The following is a 10,380-nucleotide window of genomic DNA, read 5'->3' on the forward strand; positions in this document are numbered from 1 at the left end:
TTGTCTTTGGGGGGGGTCTCAAAATTTGGGCACAACATTATTCTTTCAGTTCTGTCAGTAATAGCCTACAACAGCCAGTTTCCCATTCCTAGCATCCTACAGGATTCTCTTAAGAGAATGTGTTTGTGTGTGTATCCCTAAAGACTGGGGCAAAAGTTCAATCCCCAGGAAAAGAAGATCTAAAAAAAAAAAAAAAAAAAATGCAAAAAACAAAAACCACACTTTTATCTATTTCAGTCACTTTTCAAAATTATTATTATTACATACTGGGCATTAGGCCCTTTCACCTAATCTTCACATAATGTCTGCAAGGTATTTTTCTCACTGTTTAAGGAGAATTCATAGGAGATATATTTTTCTTGCTGCATAAAGGAGACTTCAAAGAAACGGTGTCTCAGCCGTGTGCTGCTTTGTATTATCTCCTCAGTGCAGGACATTTAACTGTTATCTCTTATTTGCAAGTTGGTCAAGGAATGGGAATTTTCAATGGATGAGCAGAGTGAGGAAGGAAGAAAATTTTGAAACCTAATTGGGGCACCAAGGATTAAGCGGAAGGAGCACTGAAGTAAATTGGCAAAGTTTAGTACAATCTTCTTGTGGAGTGTGAGAAAGAAGCTTTCAGGGGAATCACATGGATAGTCTCTTTTGGAGATACTTAGAAGTGCTAGCTGCCCATGGAGTCAAAGAAAGCCTGATTGAATATTCAGGCCAGATCACTTATTTACAATGGGGGAATGGGCTAAATGATAGAAAGAATTCATGTGGTTTTTGCTAAAGACAAGATTTGTGAGATGGGAGCAAGAAGAAGGAGTGTTGATCCTCAAGAGAGTAAGACCATCTGGATTTCCATTTAAGAAAGGGAAAAGTTTTGGAACTACAGATCAGACACCAGAAGCATAAAGACTCTGTAAGATTTTAAAACTTTTGTCAATTCCCTACGTTTGTTCTTGTAATCTGTGTGTGGGGTTTTTTGTTTGTTTGTTTGTTTGTTTTGTTTTGTTTTTGTTTTTTAAACAGTCACTGGAGGCAAAATCGTTAAACCACTGAGGCTCCTTGATGGCATCACAGCTAATCATTTACTTAAGTTAAACAATCCATCTGTGTGACTGTAGTTTTAATGGAGATACTAAAGGTTGTGGTGATATTGTTGAATGGTAGCTTTGAATTTAAAAGGAAGGCTCAGGTGGTTCTGAAGGAGGGAACTTTGGGTTGTTGGCATATAGAGCACAGCACTGTAGGACAAGGACAATGAAAGGATGGCAGAAGTTCTGTGGAGCTGTCACTGAATTCCTATTCAGTTCCTCAAACTCCTTTCCTCCCCTTTTCCTCATCAGTGGAGGAGAGGGACAACCCCAGCTCCTTCACTATAGGATTGTGCCTATCATTTCTGTCTCCTGCCTCTGCATCAGGCATCACCTTGCCACTCTCCTAACCACTTTGGGAACTGGCCCTTTGCCAAAATCATAGTTGAGTTCATTTTAATAGCCAGAAGCCTAGGAGTACTTTCTAGGAAAGCATTTTAGCTGTGACTGAAATGCCATGAAAAAGTATATCTTGGGGGGGGCGCCTGGGTGGCTCAGTGGGTTAAGCCGCTGCCTTCGGCTCAGGTCATGATCTCAGAGTCCTGGGACTCTGCTCAGTAGGGTGCCTGCTTCCTCCCCTCTCTCTGCCTGCCTCTTTGCCTACTTGTGATCTCTCTCTGTCAAATAAATAAATAAAATCTTAAAAAAAAAAAAAAGTATATCTTGGGGATGGTTAAATCATTTCAGCAGCTCAGCAGGTACTTTGTGTAGTCAATTGTCTGCTTGACTAGAGAATGAGGGTCAGACGGGCCTTTCCTGACCCTCCATTAGACAGGTAAGAAAACAAAGACCCAGAGAAAGAAAATGATTTGCTCAAGATTCAGTGGCTCTTCAGTGGCAGCACTGAAAGAGAAATTTAACATTCTGATCAAAGCCCTTTGTTTGCACTTGAGCTAGCTTAAGATAAAGGTCAGGATGTGGAATTTCAGCTGTGTCCGCAAAAAAGGCAGCAGCTAGGAACCAGAAAGCCTGGAAGTCTGAGTCTTATTGTATATGGCTATGTGCTGTGATGTGTTGCAGGTTTGGACTATTCAGAAACAGGTGCTGATAGGAGTTGTTAGGGATCAACACCTGTGAAGAGAAAGGGGAAGCAGGATTGGCCAGAGAAAGCATTTAAATTGCGATGCAGGTCTGACAAACTTTGGCCAAGCTGACAAGTGACTCAGAGAAAGCATTTGTCTTTAGAGAGTCTCACTTCAGGCAGAACTGCCTCATACTTTTTATCTGGCCCCGCTGGGTCATCTGATACAGAAAGGGCATGATCTTGGGCAAGAGAGCCTCTCTGCGGCTGGAGCTAAAAGATGAACTGTGCTCTTTGAGGCTAGCTAGCAAGTCCTTCTTTGAAGATCTGGGTGGCACATCTCTGTGGCGACCACGGTGTAAATGTGGTCTCTGTACCCACATGGCCTCTTGTCACTAAATTGACTTCATTCTACTTTCTCTGTAGGCAAGCTGTCTCTTTTCTCCAATGTACTTTGTTAAAAAAAAATACTGTCATTCCACAACTCTGAGTTTTCTGTATCCTCAGTGCTTATATAATCATGGAGACTCACTATTGTCTATTTCCAAATGTCTGGAGAAAATAATCTGATTGGATCAGCCAAGTAAGAGAGGTAGGGAAAAGCGCTGGGTTTAAATCTCCTTTGCCTGTAGCTAGGTGACCACTTTGAGTCTCAGTGAATTTATCTGTAAAATGGAGGTAGTTATATCTATTTCACAGAGCTATTTTGATAATTAAATGAGAAAATGTATGTGAAAGAGTTTTGTAAACAGTAAAGCATTCCACAAATATAAGTATTATTTTCCTTATCCTACCAGTAATTTTGAGACTCCTGCTGATGACATCTTGCCCAATTGTTTTCTCTTTCGGATCATGGAAGACAAAGTTGAGATAATCACATTTCTCAGTTCTTGGAACATTCTTCTCATGTGTGACAACCTTCTCCTTAATATTTTTGCTATTTGTACATCTCAACTATCATTACCCTCTCCCTCACTCTTATACGTGTAATATGCTTCCCTTAAAAATATGGGGGTCCTTGGATGGCTCAGTGGGTTAAAGCCTCTGCCTTGGCTCAGGTCATGATCCCAGGGTCCTTGGAGTGAGCCCTGCATTGGGATCTCTGCTCAGCGGGAAGCCTGCTTCCTCCTCTCTCTCTGCCTGCTTGTGATCTCTCTGTCAAATAAATAAATAAAATCTTTAAAAGAAGTAATATGTTTTAATAAATAAAATCTTTAAAAGAAGTAATATGTTTCACAGAAACATATATATATATGTGAAATATGTAGAATTTTTATTGTGTGCATCATTTAACAGCTTCATTGAGGTATAATTCACATAAAATATACCTATAATAAACATGCAATTCATTAATTTAAATTCAAAATTTTATACAGTTGTGCAGCCATCACCAAAATCCAGTTTTAGAGCATTTCCATCTATCCCCACCCGATACCCTTGTTCCCATTCACAGTTAATCCTTGTTCCTAACCCTAGTCCCAGGCAACCACTAATCTACTTTCCATTCTTATACATTTGCACTTCTTGGAAATTTCATATGAAATAATACAGTATTTGGTCTTTTGAGTCTGGCTTTTTCGGTCAGCATAGTTCTTGAGGTTCATCCATATTGTAGCATGTTTCAGTAGTTTATTCCTTTTTACTGGTGAATAATAATTCGTTGTATGGATATATTGCATTTTGGTCATTCGTGAGTTGATGGGCATTTGGATTGTTTCCGGGTTTGGTATTATGCAAAATTCTGCTTCCACATTCCCATACAAGTCTTTGCGTGTGTGCATATATAGACATATATATATGTATATATATATATACACAAGAGAACTGAGAATATATATATAAATATAATATATATAAAAATATAAATATAAATTATATATATATATATAAATTAAACGTAAACTTACCTTGTGATCTAGAAATTCCACTCGTAGGTATCTACACAAGAGAAATGAGAATATATATATATTCTCATTTCTCATATATATATATTCTCATTTCTCTTGTGTAGATACCTACGAGTGGAATTTCTAGATCACAAGGTAAGTTTACGTTTAATTTTTAAGGAACAGTCAAACTGTTTTCCAAAGTAGCTAAACCATTTTACATGCTCACTGGCCATGTATGAGGATTCCAATTTTTCTAAGTCCTTGCCAACAGTTGGTATTTATTGTCAGTCTTTTTGATTATGGGTAGGTAGTGGTATCTCACTATAAATTTAATTTGCATTTTTTAAAAGGTTTTATTTATTTATTTGACAGAGAGAGATCACAAGTAGACAGAGAGGCAGGCAGAGAGAGAGAGGGAAGCAGACTCCCCGCTGAGCAGAGAGCACGATGTGGGACTCGATCCCAGGACCCTGAAATCATGACCCGAGCTGAAGGCAGCGGCTTAACCCACTGAGCCACCCAGGTGCCCCAATTTGCATTTCTTTAATGACTAACCATGTTGAACATTTTTTCATGTGCTACTAGCCAGTTCTCTATCTGGGTTAGTGAAATATTCAAGTCTTTTGCTTACTTTTAATTTAGTTGTTTTTTTATTATTACATTGTAGTTCTTCATATACTATGGATAGAAATCTTTTGTAGATAGACATCAGGAGGTTCCTCAATGATCCCCACCTCCTGTTATTCATGCCAGTGTATAAAACTTCCCCAAATTATCCAGGATTGGCCTGTGTTACTCATAGGGTACAGTAAGAGTATACTATGTTGCTCCTGAGATTAGGTTAGAAAAATGGCTGTGGTTTCTGTTTCAGGCAATTGCTCTCTTACTCTCTCCCAGATTACTTACTCTGAGGGAAGAAAGCTGCCATGTTTGAGTTGCCCTACTGGGAGGGCTCATGTAACAGGGAGCTGAACTATTATAAGGCTGAACTGTGTTCCTCCAGAATTCATATGTTGAAACCCTAATTCCTGGTACCTCAAAATGTGGCTGTATTTGGAAATAGGGCCTTTAAAAGGTGATTAAGTTAAAATGGGCCATTCAGGGGCACCTGGGTGGCTCAGTGGGTTAAGCCACTGCCTTCGGCTCAGGTCATGATCTCAGGTCCTGGGATCGAGTCCCCCATTGGGCTCTCTGCTCAGCGGGGAGCCTGCTTCCCTCTCTCTCTCTCTGCCTGCCTCTCCATCTACTTGTGATTTCTCTCTGTCAAATAAATAAATAAAATCTTAAAAAAAAAAATGGGCCATTCTGGTGGACCCTAATTCTGTCTGTCCAGTGTACCTCTAGAAGGGGAAATTTGGACACAAACAGAGATCAGGGATGTGTGCGCACAGAAAAAAGACCATTTGAAGACACAACGAGAAGGAGGTCATCTGCAAGTCAGAGAGAGAGGCCTCAGAAGAAACCAAACCTGCTAACACTTGATTTTGGACTTCTGGCCTGCAGAACTGTCAGAAAATAAGTTTCTGTTATTCAAGCCACACATTTAACCTATTTTCTTATAGCAGCCCTAGCAAACTAATACACTGGGCAACAACCAGCAAGGAACTGAGGTCTGTCAACAGCCATGTGAGTGACCCTGGAAGCAGATTCTCTAGTTCTAGTCAAGTCTTGACATGGCTGCAGCACTGTCCAACAATTGCACTCAAATTCCTCATATTCAAAAATTGGGTAATAGAAGAAATATTTATTGTATTAAACTGCTAAGTTTCAGGGCAGTTGTTACACAGCAATAGACAATTAATACCAAGTCCTTGTATGGTTTGCATATACATTCTCCCATTATGTGCTTGTTTTTAATTTTTTCTAATTATGTCTTTTAAAGAGAAAAAGTTTTATATTTTAGTGAAGCCCAGTTCATGAATTTTTAAAATGAATTCTGCTTTTTTGTGTCACACTAATACATTTTTGGCTAGCCCAATGTCCCAAAGATTTTCTACTATATTTTCTAGAAGTTTTATAATTTTAGCTCTTACATTTAGATCTATGATCCATGTTGAGTGTTTTTTAATTAATTTATTTATTTGACACAGAGAGAGAGATCACAACTATTCAGAGAGGCAGGCAGAGAGAGAGGGAGAAGCGGGCTCCCTGCTGAGCAGAGAGGCCCATGTGGGGCTTGATCCCAGGAGACCATGAGACCTGAAACCATGACCTGAGACCATGACCTGAGCTGAAGGCAGAGGCTTAACCCACTGAACCACCCAGGCACCCCCATGTTGAGTTTTTTCATAGTGCAAATTGATGATTTATTTTTCACATATGGATCTCTTCTTATCCAAGCACCATTGGTGGAAAAGATCATCCTTTCCCCTTGAATTGCCTTGATATGTTGTAAAAAATGAGGGGATCACAAATATAAGGCTTTATTTCTGGACTTTTCTGTTTCATTGATTTGTATATCTGGCTTTGCACCAATACCACACCTTCTCGATGACTCTAATTTTATAGTAAGTTCTCAAACTGGGTAATTAAGTCTTCCTCCTTTTTCAAAATTGTGTTGGTCATCATAGCATAACAGACAGAGATGTTGAATCACTATGTTGTAGACATGAATAAAATGTAACATTGTGTGTCAACTATAATGAAAATTCTTTTTTGAAAAATTGTGTTGGCTGTTCTAGGTCTTTTGCATGTCCATATAAATTTTAGATTTAGTTTATCAATTTCTACATAAGAGCTTGTTGAGATTTCGACAGGGATAGCGTGGTATATATAGATCAGCTGAAGAGAATTATCATCTTAATAATACTGTGTCTTAGAATCCATGGAAATGGAGTGTCACTCATTTATTTAGATTGTCTTTAATTTCACTTAACAATGCTGTGTAGTTTTCAGTGTATGCGTTTTGCATGTCTTTTGCCTAATGAATTCCTAGGTATTTTATTCTTTTTTTATTTAGTTAAGTAAGCTCTACACCCAATGTTGGGCTTGAACTCATGACCCCAAGATCGAAAGTCCAATGCTCTACTGGGTGTGGTGCAAAATCAATGAATACTGTTACGCTGAAAAGAAATTAAAAAAAAAAAATCTTAAAAAAAATAAAATAATAAAAGAAAAGAAAAGAAATGAAAAAAAAAAAAAAAAAAAAAAGAGTCCCATGCTCTACTGCCTGAGCTAGCCAAACACTCGAGTGTTTTATTCTTTCTGATGTGATTTTGAAAAGAATTATTTAACTTAATTTTTGGATTTTCCATCACTAGCCTATAACAATGCAATTGATTTTTAAAATTGATTTTGTATCTTTCAACATTACTAAATTCATTTTTTATTATATATGTTATATATAGCTGGATTCAAATAGCTCATATTTTGTTTAGTAGATTTTATGTATGTTTATGAAGGATGTTTGTCTACAGCTCTCTTTTCTTGTAATGTCATCAGGTTTTGTTATTAGGGTTCTTTATGCCTTTTAGAGGAGTTCCCTAACTAATTTCTACTTTGCTAATTTGTTATTTGATAGTATCAAATGTTAGTCAACTCATCTACTAAGTTCATTTCAATCACTATATTTTCCATAATCAGTTTCCCCAGCTTCTTTTTGTTTCATATTGCTAATATTCTCCCTTATCTCTTCGGAGATATTTCTTTACTCATTTAACATTTCTCGCTTTAAAAAAAAAATCCATTAATTTTGTTCCACTAGTACAAATTGTCCAGTTTTCTAAGAAAGTTCTTTTAAAGAATTACACTTTTCAGATTCTGTAATTTTTTCCCCTGTGATCTCATATTCACTTGGGAGTATCAGCAACTTCAGTTACAATTCATACTTGAAAGGGAGGATCAAAGGCCTGAGACTTGGTTTGTGATTCTTCTGATGTTTCTTCCGAGGTGGCTGATAAGGAAGAGAGTGGATGAGTCTTAGGGTAGAAAGCTTCTGATGTTCTAGTTGGGGCTCCACTAGAACCACTTGGACTTTTCATGAGGAGAATATGCCCCCTCCTGCACTTGCCATCCCTTTCAATAATTACTATATTCTGTGTTATTACCCAGACCTCAGGGTAGAAGCAAGAGAAGAGAACTGTTACAAGCCAACCTGTATGTACAGTTATCAGCTTCCCTGATGTTATTCCACCTACATGGGCAGGGGTTGGGCTAGCTCTGCTGTTGGCCCTTGAGTTGGGGTAGGCTGTGATCCACCCAGGGTAATATGGGTAGACAAGGAGACAACTAGAGATACTATTCCTCCATTTTACCCCTTATTTCCATCAGGGTCCATCTACGACTCTAGGTCTTTCATTTCCCCACTACAATGGGCCCCAACTCCCTTTCATCTTCTATAGTCTTCTCCGAATTTCTGAGGAGGCTCTAAGATCTATTAGCACCCTCTCATTTATATGACATCATCAAGATTAGACTTGGAGACATTAGGAAGTACTAGTGTTATTCATTGGCTACCTTTTTCAGGAATTGGATTCTCCAGATTTATTTTAAAAATATGGATGATAGTAACTTTCTGAAATAATTTCAGAGGTGTCCTTAACATCCTTCCTACTAGGCTTCCCATGCTATAGCTCAAATTTTTCCAGCATGCAAGATGTTTTATTATATCTGCAAAGGTTTCATTATATTTGCAACTTTGAGGCAATATATGCAACAATTGCCATATACTTGTCCATGGACTGTTGTATCAGCATCACCTGGTGTGCTCAATAAGATATCTGGGTCTTTCTGTAGAGGTACTTAATCAAAGTAGAGAAAGCTACTGGAACATCTTTTAACAAGCACCTCTAATGTGTACTTAAGATGTAAATGCAGGTTCACTGGGTGAAGGCATTACAGTTACACAGACCTAGATGGTAGCCATGATGGCTACAGAGCCCTTGGAATGTGGTTATCCAAATTGAGATGTGCTGTAAATATAAAATGTACACTGACTTTCAAAGATTCAGTATTTAAAAAAAGAATAAAGTATCTCATTAATAACATTTTTATATTGATCACATGATGAAATGAAAATATTGTAGGTATATAAGGTTATGTATAATACAGTATTAAAATTAATTTCACCTGTTTTGCTTTATTTCTTTAAATGTGGCTACTGGAATATATATTTATATATATATAAATATATATATATAAATATATATATATATTTTTTATATTGAACAGTGCTGCCCTATGAGATTATTAGAATTCAAATGTCAATTGCTGAGATTTAGATAAAAGAAATATTCAAGAATCAGCTAAGTGTGGTAGTTCATTTATTAATTTGATCAATAAATACCTGTCTCCTCATTCTTCAATTTGTAGCCTGAGCATCTTTGCAAATCACAAGTCTGATAATGTCAACCAACTCCTTAAAACCCTTCAATGTCTAATTGTTGCTCTTAGGATAAAGAACTAAATAAATCCTTATCATAGCCTTGCAAAGATCCCTCATAATGGCCCATATCTTCTCTTCAGCCTCATGTCTAATTACTCATCCTTCAGAAGGAAGTAGGCCCTACTTTCCTACAGAAGCATTCCTTAGGCACTTCTCCCCTCTACTCCAGCCTCGGTCAGAGTTCATGTATATGAGCGTATTTTTTAAAGAGCACTGGTTTCAAGTTGTAATGATAAATTCACGAATACTATCATTTGATTAACATCAGTTTCTCTCCTAGATAGAAAGCTCATTGAGCACAGGGACCTTGCCTTTTTTGTTCAATTTGAGTTGCCAACTCACAGCACAGTCTCTAGTCCACAATATGCAATAAAACATGAAGACATGGAGGCCCTGAGCACCTATTTGCATCATACACTGTGCCATTCTGTGTAATTATAAGCATTAAAATCCATACTTTGAGAGACTATGGACTCTGAAAAGCAATCTGAGGGGTTTGAAGTGGCGAGGGTGTGGGAGGTTGGGGTACCAGGGGGGTGGGTATTATAGAGGGCACGGATTGCATGGAGCACTGGGTGTGGTGAAAAAATAATGAATACTGTTTTTCTGAAAATAAATAAATTGAAAAAATTAAAAAAAATCCATACTTTGCCTTCAGGGAGGTCACAGTGAGTGAAGGGAAACAGGCATGTGAAGGACAATAACAACCTACTGAAGCAAGTGTAGAAGACAGAATGTGGGGGTGCCTGGGGGGCTCAGTCGTTGGGCATCTGCCTTCAGCTCAGGTCATGATCCCAGCGTCCTGGGGAAAGAGCCCCATGTTGGGCTCCCTGCTTGGCGGGAAGCCTGGTTCTCCCTCTCCCGCTCCTTCTGCTTTTGTTCCCTCTCTCGCTGTGTCTCTCTCTATCAAATAAACAAATAAAAAATTTTTTTTTAGATTTTTTTTTTGACAGACAGAGATCACAAGTAGGCAGAGAGGCAGGTAGAGAGAGAGGGAGCCTGTAG

This window comes from Mustela lutreola, chromosome 10 (assembly GCF_030435805.1).
Source record: "Mustela lutreola isolate mMusLut2 chromosome 10, mMusLut2.pri, whole genome shotgun sequence".
NCBI classification, from domain to species: Eukaryota; Metazoa; Chordata; class Mammalia; order Carnivora; family Mustelidae; genus Mustela; species Mustela lutreola.